General features: G+C 55.9%; 1 protein-coding gene across 2 annotated transcripts in view; it reads left to right on the forward strand.

Annotated features, from left to right (window-relative positions):
* Window positions 1-16,560, forward strand: part of CACNA2D2 (calcium voltage-gated channel auxiliary subunit alpha2delta 2) — a 141,657-nt gene that overhangs the window by 27,601 nt on the left and 97,496 nt on the right. The window lies entirely within an intron of this gene.

The raw sequence follows: 16,560 nt of genomic DNA on the forward strand, positions 1-16,560 counted from the left end.
GTTCCTGAGCCGTCGCTCTTTATGTGGAAATGCAGAGGCTCGGAGAGCTGAGCTCTTGGAGTGCTTGGGTGGGACTCCCAGGGACCTGTGGGGACTTTGAGGAGCTCCTGCTGGAGGCTTGGGCCAGGATGCCCAACCAGAACCAAGCAGGGGGGTAACAGGTTCTCCTGCCGATGGTTGTCCCAAGAACAGCAGAGTAAACAGTTTCTGTAAGTGGTTCGGCCAAGAGGCCAGGTCTGGACACTGTTCGCGACGTCCCTCCTGGTCGGGCCTGGGATCAGCAGGTGTAACCTCTATGGGGAAGCTACCGTGGGGTTTTAGCCTTGGTCTTCTCCCCCTGCTTAGCTTAGGGCAGGTACCCAGGAAATGGGGCTGGCAGTGAGTGCGTTGCCGCTGGCTGAGGATGGGGCCGTCCCTCTGGCACCGATGCGGCTGATCAGCGCTGGTTAACGAGGTGGTAGCACGACAGGGAGAGGGAATCCGAGTCTGGAGGTCTCAACCCTCCAGCTTGCTGGGTATCCTCCCCCTAGTGGCCCAGTCTCTCTGAACCTCCCTGCCCTAATTGCCGGGCTTGAATTGCAGTAACCCTCATCCCACTCTTCCCGTGAACTCTCAGTGACTCAGCCGTACTTGGAGGCCAGCAGAGCTTTCCAGAGAAGGCTCTGTAGGAAAAGCTGTTCCGGAACAGAAGTCAATTTATGCTCAGGAATTGCACCCGGCACTGACTGGGTTCTAAGTGGGCGCTGCCAAGTGTAGCCATGTAGGTTAATGAAGAAGCGATAGTACCCTGGAATGTGCGTCGTGGGCCTTTCCAAGTTTCGTGTTGGAACATAAGGTGTACCCCACAGAAGTAGCTAACTACGCGCCTCCTGTCACGAATCTTCCATGCTTTGAATTCTCATCCTGAGGACATGTTTATTGTATAGTCATGGGCAACTCAGACCCCGAAAGTTTGCCAGGGAGGAGGTAATGCACACGTTTCATGCATGAGATTTGGTTCTGTCTGAACCATTGAGCTCTCTGGCTGGTGAGAACCAGAGATGGAAGCCCAGCTCCGCATCCCCACTGTGTGCTGCTGGGCGAGTCCCCGACCCTCTCTGATCCTCACTCTTGGTCTGTGGCGTGACTGGGAGGTCTGGCTGGAGGGTGAGGTGATGAGAATAACAGTGGATGGGCTGACACAGATACACCCCCTTTTCTAGAAATTTGACTTTCCCTCACTGATCATTTTTACTCCGAGGACGTGTTGGCCCCTTCCTTTCTGATGGGAGGTAAGTGATTCCAGACCCTTTCATCAGTGAGCACGTCTTCCCCCACCCCCACCCGGCCAGCCATAACCAGAGGTACGCCGCTGGCTGCGGCAGCCCTGAGGCTTGGGCCAGGGCTCCAGACTCCTGTTCTGGGTGCTGCTCCTCTCTGGCTGCACCTCTTGGAAGGTTGGGCAGGATGAGCCTGGGGAAGTGGGGAGCTGCGCTGGAGCAGGGGCCATGCTTGGTGCGGCTGTGGCCAGCCTGGCCGCAGGCAGAGAAGTGCTGACCTGGCGTTCCCGGCCGGCTCCTCCTGGCATCCCTCCGCCAGCCGACGGCTGCCAGCTCTCCAGCGGATCACTGTCCTGCTCCAGTTTTTTCTCACCTGCTTCCTCAGCCTCTTACTTTCCGCTGACAGCTCTGGGGCTGCTTCTTGGTGCCGGGCACTCTGGTGAGGTGGGCGGCAGGAAAGCAGGTGAAGAATCCCAGGGGAAAAGAACAATCCCACGGAGCAGGGGGGAGCCAACCTCCCCGCCCCTACAAGCCACCCCAGACCTGAGTCACCATGGTTCTCCTTCAGAGGCATATGAGAGGGAGCATGTCGCCAGCCCCCGCCCAGCTCTGACGCGTCAGGAGGACACTCACAGCAGAGCCCTGACCCAACTGCAGACGCTCCCAGGATCCTGGCACCAGCTCGGCCAAGCTGACAGCCTCAGCCCCCGGTGGCCTCCCCAGGCCTCCCTGAGCTGATTCTGTGCTACCCCCAAACGCCCTGCAGTTGGGGTGTCCTGGCATCTGGGCCCCCTTGGCCTTCCTCTCCTGCATGACTGCCCTCTGCCCCTACCCCAGTCCTGGAGATCACCCCACTCCCAGAAGCTGGGCGCCACAGAAGCTGGCAGCTGCAGGAGTCCAGAAACTGCAGACAGTGGCATGTGGGAGCGTTTTCCTGCCTTGGCACTTTCCTCCTCCCGACCACAACCACATGGGGGCATGGCTGGGTGCAGACTGGGGCCCACTTACAGGTTAGGAACCATAGCACACCAAGGTGGTGTGTGTGGGCTGTCTGCAAAGATCCCACCATGTGCCTCATCTAAGCCCAGGGCCAGCACATAGTGGGTGCTCCTGCTGTGGCCTGGTGTTCACATGCCATCCCCACCCCCATGCTTAGCCAGACACTCCTGAGCCAGGCCCCTCCTGGGTACCCAGCCCCACCTCCCTCCAAGCCCTGGCCTACTCCTGATGTGAACAGGGCACAAAAGTGTGGACTCTACTGTAGTCTGCCCTCTCCAGAACCCCTGGAAGCTGATCAAGGTCTCCTAAGCTCCTTCTCTGCCCTCCCCCATCAGCACCATATTGTCCCCATCCTGGGTAGGGCGGGGGAAGAGCAGAGAGCATATGCTTGGGCTCTGAGCTCATTTACATAATGAGGCTGATCAGGATGAATAATTCATCAGGTGCCTGGGGGCACACAGGGGAGGATGTGGAAATGGCCAGTCTCCCCATTCTGAAGCCCAGGTCACTCTGACAGGTACAGCCAGGAACCTACTCACTTGTAACTGGGTGTCCAGTGTAGAAGGGGAACAACTCTGGGGACCCTGTGGGAAAGCAAAGCAGGAGAGATCATAGTCAGAAAGGAGGAAGAACCAGTGGCTCATCAGACGCTCCGTCCTGAGATGGGCTCCTGACCTGGGTGAGAACCTTCCTTGGAGGCTCTCTAAAAAAGGAAGTAAGAAGATCCTCTGTCTGGGGTGAGGGAGGGCTTCCTGGCCAAAGCTGGGCTGGGAACAGAGATCCAGGATGACCATGTCTGGGATCGACAGGCCACTCTCTGGAAAGTGTCAAGCCAAGCCTGGGCCTATGGGAACCTTTCTCAGTCCACATCAACCCCTCCTACCCCGCCTTCTGATTGGGGCAGAAATGGCTTAGAGCCCTGTCAACAACCCCGGCTGCCTCACTTCCATGCTGGCCTTAGCCCAGCTGCATGCTGCTGCTTACTCCTGTGGTCCTGACAGACAAACGGGAAAACCTAGGTCCTAAGTGACAGTCTCCACTAGCCAGTCCCATCCTGGAGCCCTGACCAGCAGTCTTATGTGGTAGTGGGGGTGGGGAGAAGTACCAAGCCAGAGGTGCAGTCCTGGGGCCTACCTGGAGGAGCTACCCTGAGGCAGCCCCTCCCCTCAGCTGCTGAGCTGCGTCCATGGAGAACAGGAGAATAGGACCCTAGGACTCGGAGTTCCCTACCCCTAAATCTCCTCCTCCCCTCCCCACTGCTGCGCTTCTCTGGACAGGCATGGTGATTCAGACCGATGGCGTCCGTGTGTCCTCACTGCTCTGGGTAGCCGGGAATGGCATTTCTGAACCAGGGATGGTGCCACAGTCCCAGCCCATCTTGTCTGCCCCTGGCCATCCCTGTACCCCGTCTGCTTAGTGCTCCCTGGGAATGTGTAATTAATATTTGTGGAGTGTCACATCTGGAGCTGGCTCCTGGCAAGGACCAATGTCTGGCCACATCAAGGGCCCCTTTCCTAAGGGGCCGGGGAAGCAGAGACAGGACCTCTTCATACGTGCCTTCAAGACAGGCCTCCCACCGTCCCTCCAACCCTCCCCCCTGGCTGGAACCACTCATTCCCAAAACTCATGCATACTCTAATGCTGGCTCAGGGGTGCCGGCCAAGGCTGTGGTTGGCCCCCATCTGGGGAGGGTCCTTTCTGGGCATCTGGGCATTCAGGTGGGGTTAGCAGTGTCCAAGAGTGCCAGGGAAGCTCAGAACCCTAGAGAGCCTGGGGCAGAAGAGGAGGAAGGAAGCTGGGCTAGGGGGAGGTACTAGGGAACAGAACAGCCCTTTGGAGGGCCAGGAAAGGGGAATTCAAATGGCTGTGACCCCCAGACCTCACAGCTGGTCCTTCTCTTAGAGCACTTTGGTTCACATGTGCCCTAAGAAGCAGGCCTGAAGCTCCCTGGCCAGGCAGACCACCTCCCCTTGGGGACCAGCACAGCTGTCCCAGGTGATGTGCTCATGGTCAGGTGAGGGGTGCTGAGGGAGCCCCAACCAGGCCCATCAAAGCCCCTCCCCAAGGTTCCGGGAAGCCTCAGAACCTTAGGCCTAGGGGCTCTGCTCTTGCTCCTCCTGAAGCCCCCACCCCTCCTCCAGCCGCCTCCCAGTGAGACCCAGCAGCGCCCTCCTTTCTCCTGGTGAAGATGTTCAGGGTGTGGGGTGCGTCAGGGTGGAGGTGGTGGGGGTGCGGGTGTGAAATATGCCGCTGGGTAGGGATTGCTGCCGCTCGCCTCCCTAAAAACCCACATATATTATTCTTTAATGGAAAGTTAATTGTCTTATTATTCCCTCCATATGGTCCTCTTGCTCGGCACCCAGCGGGGATGCATGGGGCTGAGGAGGGGCTTCTGGGAGGGCGTCTGAAACGTGGTGAGGCCGCCACTTGAGCATAATTAGATACACAGAGGCAGACGCACAGAAGGCTGGCCGAAGCCGGCGTGGACCCCCTCTCCGTCCCCCCAGCCCAGCCTGCTCCCCACTTCTTTCCTTCCCAGGCCTGCCCTGGGGGTGGCCTCTTCTGCCCCTCCCCCACCAGAGGTCTGGGAATGCTGTCTCCTGAGCACGGTGTGGGGAGACAAGAGACTGGGAGACAGGGAGACTGTGTGTCCTGCTCGCCCCCTCCCCACACTCTCTGTTGTCGCCTACAGGAGAAAATTCCATTTTTGAAGCTTTTCAAAAGCCATTTCATCAGTGGCAGGAGCTCCTGCCTGCAGGCCAGCTGACTGGCTTCGTCTGCTGCACCCCTTCCACATACCCTCCCACCAGAGACGGAGTGGGGGAGGTCCGTGGGGGGGATGGCTGCCCTCAGACACTCTGCCAGGGAGCCCTGGCTTGTGTTGGCTGTGCCTTCCAGGCCCCGGCTACTGGCGCCTCCCCCACCCCAAGGGCTCCTCCAGTACCGGGCCAGTACCTGTGCCCTTCTCGGCCCCTGTCCTCTTCCAGGCCTCTACTCTTCCTACTCCCCAGAGAGTGAGGTCAGAACAGCCTCACAGCAGGTGGGGGGTGCCGTGACAGGGAAGTCCCCAGAGGAGCATGAGTGGGTAGTTGCCTCCATGGCCAATTCGGAGCCCCTCACTCTGGAGTCTTGCAGGGGGAGGCTGGAGCAGGGAGCCCTGCTAGGACAGGCTTCTGGAGCTCTGGCACAGCCTCAGTGAGCCTGCGACCCAGGTGCCTGTGGGGGTTGTGGTGTGGAGGGGCCAGGTCTGTGGGAGAGGCCACTCTGGGTGCGATCAGCAGACCTGTGGCTGGTGGTACAGGCATGGGAGAGGGACCACCGCAGGGCCGCGGCTGAGGTCAGTGCCAGAGGACAGGGACCGGCTCAGAGCAGGAGAAAAGAGTTGTGCCTTCCTAAGGTGAGACCTGCCTGAGGTCCCACAGCTGGTAAGTGGCAGAACTGGAACTTGAACCTGGAACCTGTGCCACAGGCAGCATTTCCACGGTGGCTGGTGGTGGAAAGAGTGGAGGGGGCAGGAAGGGCAGGGCTGGGCCTTCCCACACTGAGGGACCTGGAGCTTGTTGTCCTGCCCCTCTAAGTCTTGCCTCCCCCATTCATGACATGGGGACCTGAGCACCTCTGTCCTCCTGGGATACGAGAGGATCTCAAGGGACCAGGGGCAAGGAAAGGCTACGGACAGAGCCCTATAAATGTGGGGGTGCCTTTGTGCTCCCTCCCCCACTATCAGTTGCTTGTCCTTCCAGGAATTGGTCACAGTTTCAGGAAATTCAGATGCCCATGGTGTCCCGTTTGCTTGTCTCAGCCCAGGAATTTGGAAATCAGTTTTCTCGTCCCTGCCGTCTGAGTCCGTCCCAGCTGCTATAACAGAATACCGTAGACTGGGTGGCTTATCATCAACAGAATTCTTTCTAATGGTTCTGGAGGCTGGGAAGTCCAACATCAAGCTGTCAGCGGATTTGGTGTCTGGAGAAGGCCCACTGCGTGGCTCATAGACCGCTGTTTTTTTGCTTTCCTCACGTGGTAGAAGGGGAAGGATCTCTCTGGGGTCCTTAATAAGGACACCGATCCCCTTCGCCAGGGGCGCTGCCCTCACAACTTAATCACCTCCCATAGAGTGAGCCCACCTCCAAATACCATCCTGTTGGGATTAGGTTTCAACAAGCAAATTTGGGGGCAACACAGATATTCAGTCTCTAACACTGGCTGACCACGGCATCTTTTGGAAACCTTACAGCAAGAGGCACAAAAGCCAGCAGGACTTGAGGAAGCAGGGCCTGCAGCCCAGGGATGGGTGGGCGGCTTCTCGAGCCAGGAACCCAGGGGCCAGCTGCAGAGGCACCTCTAGCGAGGGAGGAGGTGGGCAGTGGTGAAGGAGAAGGACCCTACACCCCAGAAGAGGCCTGTGAGTCTGTTTCTCAAATCAGCCAGCCAGTTGGCAGGTGTCTCCAGGCCTGGTGGATCGGGCATGGAGCTTGGCTGGCAGTAGAATAGAAGTGGTAGGAAACCACCAATCTGCGGGCCGGCCCCAGGTACTGGCACAGGGGATGAGTTAGTGGGTCAGAAAATGGTGTGGCCGAGGCCAAGGCTGAGGATCACGGGTTCTTGAGGGTGGCAACTCCAGGGATCTCTGGAAGGTTCTGTGACTGGGGTCCCTCTGTTTATGTTTTTATTTTGTTTTTTAAGTTTATTTAAGTTTTAAGTAATCTCTACACCCAACATGGGGCTCGAATCCACGACCCCAAGATCAAAGGTCACAGGCTCCTCCAACTGAGCCAGCCAGGTGTGGGGTCCCTCAGTTTAAAGAAGAGACAATCTCAGAGGCATGGTCATGCCTCACCAGGCAGACAGAGTGCCTCTCTCCGGAAGTTTGGGTTGAGAACCCATGGCTTTGCTGCACACTCCTTCCCTAAAGTGGATGCCCCTCGATCCTTCCATTTTGAGAGTCTAAGACGTTTGTCTGTCGAGCTTTCCTAACGCAAGACACCCCCACTCCTCCCCCCACACACAGCAAGACTGTTCTGATGAACACCCTGGCTCTCCCCTGGGGCCCCAGAGAGGCTGGCCTTGTAGCAGGACAGCTGGGGGTCAGCTCCGATGGGGGCCCAGTATTTGCAGATTGTTGAGAAGACACCGGGGTCTGCACCCCTCCCTGCTGGCCTCTCCATCTGTCTCTGGAGAGTAGTGGGGCTGCATGTCCAGAGCCAGGGGCCAGTCTGGATGATCAAGGGTGGGAGAAGGCGGATGAGGGTAGAGGGCAGAACGGGTTTCCATGCTGGGCCCCCGGGTATGGCTGACCCGATCTGCATTCTTCCCCACTCCTCCACCCCCATCCATTGCTGGATCGGTGGCAGCCACGGGGACACTTGCCTGAGATTTGTGGAGCCCCAAGCATTTGGCAGAGGCAGAGAAGTAATTGGTTCTGACAAACCACAGCCGGCCCCAGGGGCAGCCTGAGCAGCATTTACCACGAGCAGGCAGGAGACGGAGGCTCAGCCTGGCCTGCCTCCACCTTCTCTGAGCACGGCTCTCCTCTCCTTTGAGCAGAGACCTAGAGTTTGGAGAAGGTTACGGAGCCCCAAACCTCCCGTCTTTCACATACTCGTCTCCCAGCCCTGGGTGGCTCTGCAGGGCATCTGGCTGGCTGCTTATGAGTGTGTGGGGTCGGGGCAGGGGATCTGGGACAGACTCCTGAGCCCACTCCTTGTCCATCCTCGGGTTCCCATGAATCAGGAAACCCCAAGGCTAGAGTGTCCTGGCCTAAGGGTGTGGGTTGGGGGCTGGGCCCCAACTGAGGGGTCGCAGAGTCTGGGTGGAGAAGCAGGCTGTACACACACAGGGGACACATACACACGCACGCCTGTGGCGTGCACACGTGCCTGTATGTGCCCCCGAGGCTGGCCAGCAGTAGGTGCTTAGCTAGTAACTGTTCAGTGGCTAGATAAGCAAAGTGGCAGGCATGTGAGGAGTGAGAAGGGGGAGACCGGGGCTCTGACTGTCCCACAGGACCATGGGGACCAGCAGCCCCACATGGGGGTACGGATCTAGTGCATCAAGCTAGAGCTTCAGTGCCGGTTGCCCTGGAAGAGGTAGCTCGCATGGGACCTTCCAGGCTTGGCCCCACATCTAGGGTCCCTGATTGCTCTTTGTGAGGAAACGGAGGGTGCGGGGGCCATGAAGAAGGGCCCAAGAGAAGAGCCCGCTGCAAGGTGTGTTGGCATCCAGATGTCAGGCTGGGACAGGGGAGACTGGGCTGTTGCCAGAGTGACTTGAAGGCCTGGCCAACGTATGTGGCCTGTGCGGGGGGAGCGGGAAGCTGTTGGACCTCCCAGCCATCCCTGTGCCCCCCTCAACTTCCATCTCCACTAGACATCCCAGCTTCTCTCCCTAGTCCCCTTGCCATTCTCCTCACTCACCCCCGTCCCCTCCAGGCCTCACCCCAGTTTTAAACCCAGCCCACAGCTCCCTCCCCCAGGAAGCCCTCCATGTCAGGGCTGAGGCCAGTAGTGTCCAGCGCTCCCCACTCCCTGCCGCTTTTGCATCCGTTGGGTACCCACAGAAGGCAGGAGCTGCCAGGAGCCTTGGGCGGGCATCCTGTGGGGTAGGGAGATTGTGACCAGAAGGCAGGGTCATGCCCAGGCCTCCCCGGAGTCCACCTGAACACAGGCAGTCAGACCCAGAAGGCGAGCAGCCCCCGCTCACTGTGATTCTTGGTCCCCGACTCACTGGGAGACGCCTCTCTGGCCTGCGGAGACTCATGTAAGTAGAGTGCCACTGACCACACGTGGGAGAGAGAGGACAGGAGCGTGATGCCGTGTGCGGGAATGGGACTGTGTGCGCCTGGGAGAGAACCCGCAAATCTGCGTGCGTGCTGCGTGTGGGGGCGTGACCATGTGTGCGCAGGGGCTTGGGGAGCGTGGGTGCTTCGTGGGGGGCGTGGCCAGGCAAGTGTGTACACGCACGCGTGTTTGTGGCTGAGCTCTGTGTGGAGGTGTGAGCGGTGGGACGACGAGGAGACAGATGCCAGGAGCTCGTGTCACCCGAGCAGGTGAGAACTACTTAACTGGTTCATTAGTGAAGCTGAGAAATCTCAGTTGTGGGTGAGGAGCTCACATTCACGCACACACACACCATGTTCCCGTGCATGGTAAATGTCCCCCCCAGTTACTGTGCCTGCCCCTGCGCCCAGCAGCCCTGCAGGGGGACAGGGTGCCAGCCGTCTGTGGCTCTGTGTCCTCACAGCCCCGTGTGTCTGCACCCCGGGGCGGCTGTGAACCAAGTGGCCCCTCTCTGGAGAGCACAGGCCTTGTGCAGGGCAGTCCTCGTTGTCCCCAGTCCAGCGCTCGGAGAGGCCGGGTGGTGAGGCCACGGAGACACTGTTCCCATTTCACAGGGGAGGGAGCGGTGGCTGTGAAGGGGCGTGGGCAGGAGCCTCCTTTCCAGGTCTTGGGCATCGCGGTGAGGCCGAGTAGCCCTTCCCGCCCTGGGCTGAAGTGTTCTTTCTGGAGGTGGCCGAACAGTTTGAGGGCTTAGAGCAGAGAGCTAGGGCTTCCTGCAGCCCAGGACAGACCTCTCCCGCTGGATTCCTGCGTACGGCCTGGGGCCTGCTCCCCCCAGAAGCCTCCTGAACACCTCCCCTCTGCTGTCCTCCCATGCACCCCAGCTCCCCCAGCCCCATGTAGCTCCCCCGTGTGTGACGGTGGCTGCCCTGTTCTGAATCCCCCGTTCAAGTGCAGCATCTGACGCACTAACGGGGCTTGTGGGGCTTGGCTCTGAGGCCCAGAGTCTCCTGGAAGCCAGCTCCCCACTCTCCCGCTGCCCCACAGACCCCCGGCCCCTGCTGCTGCCTGCATCGTCTTTGCGCAGGGAGACCCGGAAGCTGGGTCAAGTGGCAGCCGCTTGCCTCTTGATCAGGTGTTGACGGAGGAGCCGTCATTATGCTCCATCTACAGGCGCGGAATAAATTGGTGTGCAGTGAATTTATTCTTTTTAAAGAGGGACTTTCACACTGGGGAAAACTTTTAAAAAGAACATTTATATAAAAAGCAATTACCATGCCAGTAATTTTTATGTATTCTCCCCCTTCCATCGCTGCCTTTGTGTTTGAACGTGACCGCCTCCTGGGCAGCTGCAGCCTAGCTCCCTGGCCTCGGGCTACAGCTTCCCGCCTGCTGGAGTGCCTCCTCTGGGAAGGCTCCGGAACCAGGGCCCGGGCCCAGCAGGGGTGCAGGCTCCAGAGCACGGCTGGGTGGATTTATGTTCAAAACTCGGGTGCTTTGGAAATTTCCTCTCGCGTGCATCTCTATCCCGAGGTTGCTCCGATTCCAGGGCCGGCGCCGCCCTTCCAGGGCCCCTCTTGGCAGCACTGAGTACTTAAAGGCACCTGCTTCCCAGCAGTGTCACGGCTGGTCCGTGATGGGGGAGGTGGTGGTGTGAGAACAGGTATTTTCTCTCCCAAGGAACCACTAACGGGCACCCTGCTTCCCCAGCCATTATTGCTCTCACACTCGATGCATTATGTAAATTGTCTCCGTTGCTAAGTGGTGGAGGAGCTGCTCAGGGGGAACGGAGGTCTGGAGCCTTCTGGGGAGGGGGGAGCAGGAGACTGGCCCTGAAAACTCACTGCTCCACATCAAGGAGGGTCTGGCAGCCCCCCAGCTCAGACTAGGACCTCCAGGGCTTGTACGCTGTCTCCCCTTCCGACCACAGCTCTGTGAGGGCGCTGGCTGTACCCCCCAGCAGACTGGGGCTCCCGGGAGGCCAGGGAGCTCTCTCATTGGACTGGGCCATCAGACTCGGCCTTTGCCTCTCACCTTGAACTGGCTCCCAGGGTAGGGCACGTGCCCCTCTGCTGCCCAAGGAGGCAGGCTTCTGCCACCTGCACGAGTCTCACCAGCAGCATATATGCCCACAGAACCTCCTTGGAAACCCTTGGCAGAGCTGGAAAAGGTCGTGTCCATCCATGGGGCTGGGTGACCCACTGTCTGCCTCCTGGGGGCCTCGGGGCTCCTTTTGCAGTGAGGCACAGTGAGGCACATAGGGGCATGAAGGTTCCTGGGTAGAACAGGGCCTGGGTGATGGAGGGGTCTTTCCCATGGTACTCGCCTGGCTTTCAGTCTTCCCTCTTGAGACACAGACCAGGGGGTCTGCATCCAACGTCTTGTTCTCTGTTCTCTGTTCTCTGAGGGCTCTGGATTGCCTCCAGCTGAGCCCAACTCTCATCTGAGCTTGAACTTCGTGTGCAGCTCTTCTGTGCAGGTCTCACACCTGCCCGCCCTCCCTCCCTGGGACTGCCCCTCCCCCCCCCCGCCCCGGGGTGAATCTTTGTCCAGGACAAGGATGCCAGTGGTTGAGGAGCTGCAGGATTTCACATTTGCCAGACAATTACATGATGAGTTGGGGATTGCGGGGAGGGGGTGAGAATTTGCACAGACACGTGTAGCTCACCTAGCCCCACTTCGCAGGCAGTCTCTTCCCTTCGCAGCCCTCCACAAGCGCGGCTGCCTGTGAGTCGGGGTGACTCACCCCGGCACAGGTTGAAACAGAGGTGGGGGCAAGGTAGTGAGTGGCCCATGCTGCTGACGTGGCTGCTGTCCCTCAGCTTGCTTTCTGATTACCCCCAACTTTGGGGAAATGTAGAAGTGGGGGTGAGGGGTCACCCAGACCTGGGTCACCAATACTAAACGGGTGTTTTGGCCTAAGGAGCCAGACGTGTGTACTCAGCTGATCAGGGAATTGAAACCTTGAACTGCCTTCGTTTTCCGGAAGAGTAAACAGAGGTGGTGGTGATGTCAACAGAGCATCATATCCGCTCTGCCCTATGGGGGCCCCTGGCTCCAGGCCAGAGGCTGGAGTCAAAGCAGTCAGCCTCCTGTCCCTGACTCCTCTGCCTATATTATCCTTTCTCCCTTCTTCCTTCTCCCACATCCCCCTCTTCCTCCCTTTCTTAATGTTTTTTTTTTCTTTTTCTTACCTTTCTAGATGGATTTTTTTTTAAAGATTTTATTTATTTGAGGGAGACTGAGAGAGATCACAGAGGGAGAGGCAGAGGGAGAAGCAGACTCCCCACTGAGCACAGAGCTGGACACGGGGCTCCATCCCAGGCCCCCCGAGGTCTTGACCTGAGCAGAAGGCAGACACTTAACCCACTGAGCCACCAAGGCACTCACCTCAAGATGGATTTTTAAAATCAGGGTTTTAAAATCAGCATCCTGTACACACATGATGTACGCCATCGTTTTACCAGGCATGCTGTGTGAGGGGCACAGCAGCCCCTCCTCTCCATTTCCAACTCCCCAGAGGCTGTCACTTTCTAATCTCAGAGCTCCGTATCTCTAAATGACATACTTATGTCACTGCTTCGTGATTGTTCCGTTTTAGGCATTATCCATGGACATGCGCTGGGGGAGAGGAGCACTTAGCTCTTAGTACTCCCCCTCTTCCCGTGCACAGCCCCATCCCTCACCCTCCTATCCCTCAACCTCCCATCCCTCTCACAGGGTCCCGCAGCAGGTGGGTCAGGACTCAGGGTTGACAGTGTCCTCACTTGGGCAGATGCTCTTCAGAACTGTAACTCATAGTACACACTTCGGGGTACAATTTTTACATTTTTTTCCTGCAGGTTAACAACTGTCTGGTGTCTGCTTCATTTTCTGCGAACCTTTGCTAATGCTGCCCCAAACTCCCTGCCCTCCTCTCTGACCTCCTGTCACGCGTGCAGATGCCCCCGGGGTTCTGTCCAGTAAACCGCCCAGGCAAGCCTTACCTGGAGCCTCCCTACTTGCTCCTGTGAACACCGCCCGCTCTCCCAGCCTGCAGCTCGCATAGTGCCTGGGATTTCCCTCACCTGTCATGTGAGCTGGAATCCCTGATTCCTGGACCCTGTGGACTCCCCTTCCTTGGTTTCTGATTTGCTCCCTCATTTGGGTAGAGAAGATTTGCAGTTGGCTTCTTGAGGAAACGTACATGGGAGCCAGACTTTTGAGACTTCCATGTCTCAGAAAGCTTGCCCTCTCCCCTGCGTTTGGCAGACGTTGACGTTGGGCGTGCAAGTCCAGGGTGGAAACCATTTGCCTCAGCATTCCTGAGGCAGTGCTCCCTTCCTTCCAGCTTCTCAACTTGCTTCGGAGAGATCCAGAGTTCATGTGGATTCCCAATCCATTGTACATGACCTGATTTTCATCTCTAGAAACTTTCTCCCTGTGCCCAGTGTTCAGAAATTCCACATTGCTATACCTTAGTGGGGTTTGTTTTCACTCCTTACCACTCAGTAGACCCTTCAAGCTGGATACTCGAGTCCTTCAGTTCTGCAAAGTTTTCTTGAATAATTTCTTTGTTTCCTCCCTAATATTTTCTCTGCTCTCTTTCTAGAACCTTTAACTCAGACCTTTTTCTTTTTTTCTCTTTTTTCTCTGAATTTCCATCTCTCTGTTTTTTTCATCAGGAGATTTCTTAATTTTATCTTCCAACCTTTCTATCAAGTTTTTGTAAAGATTTTATCTATTTATTTGAGAGAGAGCGCGCACAAAGGGAGAGTGAGAGGGAGAAGCAGACTCCCCGCTGAGCAGAGAGCCCGATGTGGAACTTGATTCCAGGACCCTGAGATCATAACTTGAGCTGAAGGCAGATGCTTAATCAACTGAGCCACCCAGGGGCCCACCTTTCTATCAAGTTATACATTTTGTTACCATGTTTTTGATTTCCAACATCTCTTTTTGGTCCTTTTAAAAAATAACATGTAGCTCTTGTTTCATTGTTACCTCAATGTCTGTTAGCTCTCTGGGGATGATAGTATTATAGCTTTAAAAAAAAAAAAAAAAACCTACTCCTTTAGGGGCCCCTGGCTGGCTCGGTCTGTAGAGCATGTGACTCCTGATGTAGGGGTCATGGAGTTCAAGCCCCACGGTGGGCACAGAGCCTACTCGAACGTGCACGCGCACACACACACACGCACGCACAGAAACTCCTTTATTTTGAGATAATTTTAGACTTACGGAGAAGTTGACAAAATAGCACAGAAATTCCCCAACGCTTCACCCAGTTTCCTCTAACATTATCATCTTGCGTAACGGTAGTACAAGTACCAAAGCTAAGGAGAAATTGACGTTGGTACATTACTGCTAACCAAAGGGAAGACTGTATTTGGCTTTCCCCAGTGTTTGCTCTAACGTCTTCTTCTATACCAGGATCCCACACTGCATTTCCTTGTCATATCTCCTTAGGTTCCTGCAATCCGTGACAGTTTTGGGGTCTCTTTCTTGAACTTGACACTTTTTAAAAAAGTACTCGTCAGTTATTTTGTTTAATATCCCTCAATTCGTGTTTGCTGTTTTCCTGTGAGTAGACTGAGGTTATGCGTTTCTAGGAAGGGCCCCGTGGGAATGATGTGTCCCTCTCAGTGTACCGTATCGGGGAGGACATGATGTCAGTCCGATTGGTCATGCTAGTTTTGATCATCTGGGTAAGGTGGGGTCTGCTTCCTTCCCCCACTGCAAAGTTGCTATTTTCCCTTTGTAATTAATAAATTTCTGGGGAGATGCTTTGAGGTTATACAAGTATCTTGATTCTCTCAAACTTTTGTTCATTCGTTCGTGGTAGCACCCATTGGTGGGTCTTGCCTGCCGCTGTTATTACTGTGGTGTTCTGTGGTGCTTTCCTATGCTCTCATTCCTTCTCCATTTATTAATTGGAATTCTTCTGTAAGGAAAAACTGTCCTTTCTCCCCTGTTTTACTTATTTATTCAATTATTTATATTTGTATCGACTCATGAATACTTACTCTGTGGGTTATAATTCGCTCTTATCATTATTTATTTTCTTGCTCGGATTATTCCAACTTTGGCCATTGGAAGCTCTTCTAGGTTGGTTTGTCTGCCCTTTCGACATACTCCTCTCGTTATTCGAATGCTTTCTTACTTTCTGTTGCCACAAGATACTCCACGCCTGTCTTGTATCTTCCCTAGAATCGCCCACTTCTCCAAGGAATTCTGGTTCCGTTTATCGGCAAAGGGTATTTAGAAATTAAGATCTGTGTGCTGAGTGTGCTCTTGGCTCCCGGGGTGATAGTGCTTCTAGGCCCTCTCATGATCCAAACTGGGAAATGGGAAATACGGGCATGTCTGCTCTCCACATGTACGCACATATCCATGAGTAACTTTATCTGTCTGTATGCATATTTCATATCTATCTGTATGCATATTCCAAACCATGGCTCTGTCCCCAGACCCCTGACTCCAGGCCAGTGCAACAGGCTCATCTGTCTCTTCCTCCTTTCCTCTTTGCTGACTTCCTTCTCCAACAGTGAGAAACCCAGTTCTCATTCTCTAGAATATATTTACTTATTTCTTCAACCCTAGCATGCAGGATTTATGGCATTTTTTTACACTTCTTTGTCCTTATGTAGCTCAGTTTCCTCCAGGTACTTTTCATTTGTTTTGGTCTCTGACTCCTGTGTGCTTGTCTCCCCCCTGTGTTTGAGGTCTACTCATATTTAAGCAGACAGGAGATTATGTGATAGGAACTGAGAAGTGGGGCTCACAAGCCTCTGAGCCTCATCAAAACACCAGAGAATGGGGCCCTGAATGTGGAGGTGAGAGAGAGCTCCAGGCACAGGGGGCTGAGGTTGTGGGCGGGGGCTGTTCATGGGCTTTGGTTTCATTGTGGGTAACCTGGCCAAATAGACCTTCTGGGCTGCAGGTTCCCAGGGAAGTTTCTTTTAGCCTCCCATTTGGGGTTTCAGGACTTATTCTTTGGGGTTCCCCCACATTAACCTACTGCTAGAGCAGGTGAGCCTCCCAGGGCCGGCTGCGTCCGTCACCATGGTCCATCTGCTTCCAGATTCTAAATGTTATTTCTGGCACCTCCTCCGTGTTTTCTTTGACTCATGGGTTTTTGCCATTTTGAATAGCCCTTCCCTGTTGTTTCGGGGAGTTTTGAGAAAGAATAGAAGTTCAGTCCACTAGGCACCACTGCTGTCATGCTCTTATAGCAACTGAGCCCTTACCATTTGTCCAGTGAAATCCATGCAGGGCCCTGGCCAGTGAATGGATAAGCAGGAGGTTCTCTGGTTGAGGGAGGCGGCAGGCAGGCAGGGCCTCCTGACCTCCGTCTCACCACCCCTGACCCTCCACATGAGCCCTGCTTCCTCCCCAAGGCTCCAGAGAACACAGTTTGAGAACTGCAGCCTTGGCCTGGAAGTACGTCAGGCCCAGGGCTTGGCTTGGGGTTAGCATCAGGGAACAGAGTAGGGGATTTACAGAGAAGGCAGAAAGGCAGGGGGCTCAGCGGGGAACCAAAGCAGCCCGGT

Source organism: Ursus americanus, chromosome 14 (genome assembly GCF_024610735.1).
Source record: "Ursus americanus isolate L20-20 chromosome 14, mUrsAme1.1.p, whole genome shotgun sequence".
NCBI classification, from domain to species: Eukaryota; Metazoa; Chordata; class Mammalia; order Carnivora; family Ursidae; genus Ursus; species Ursus americanus.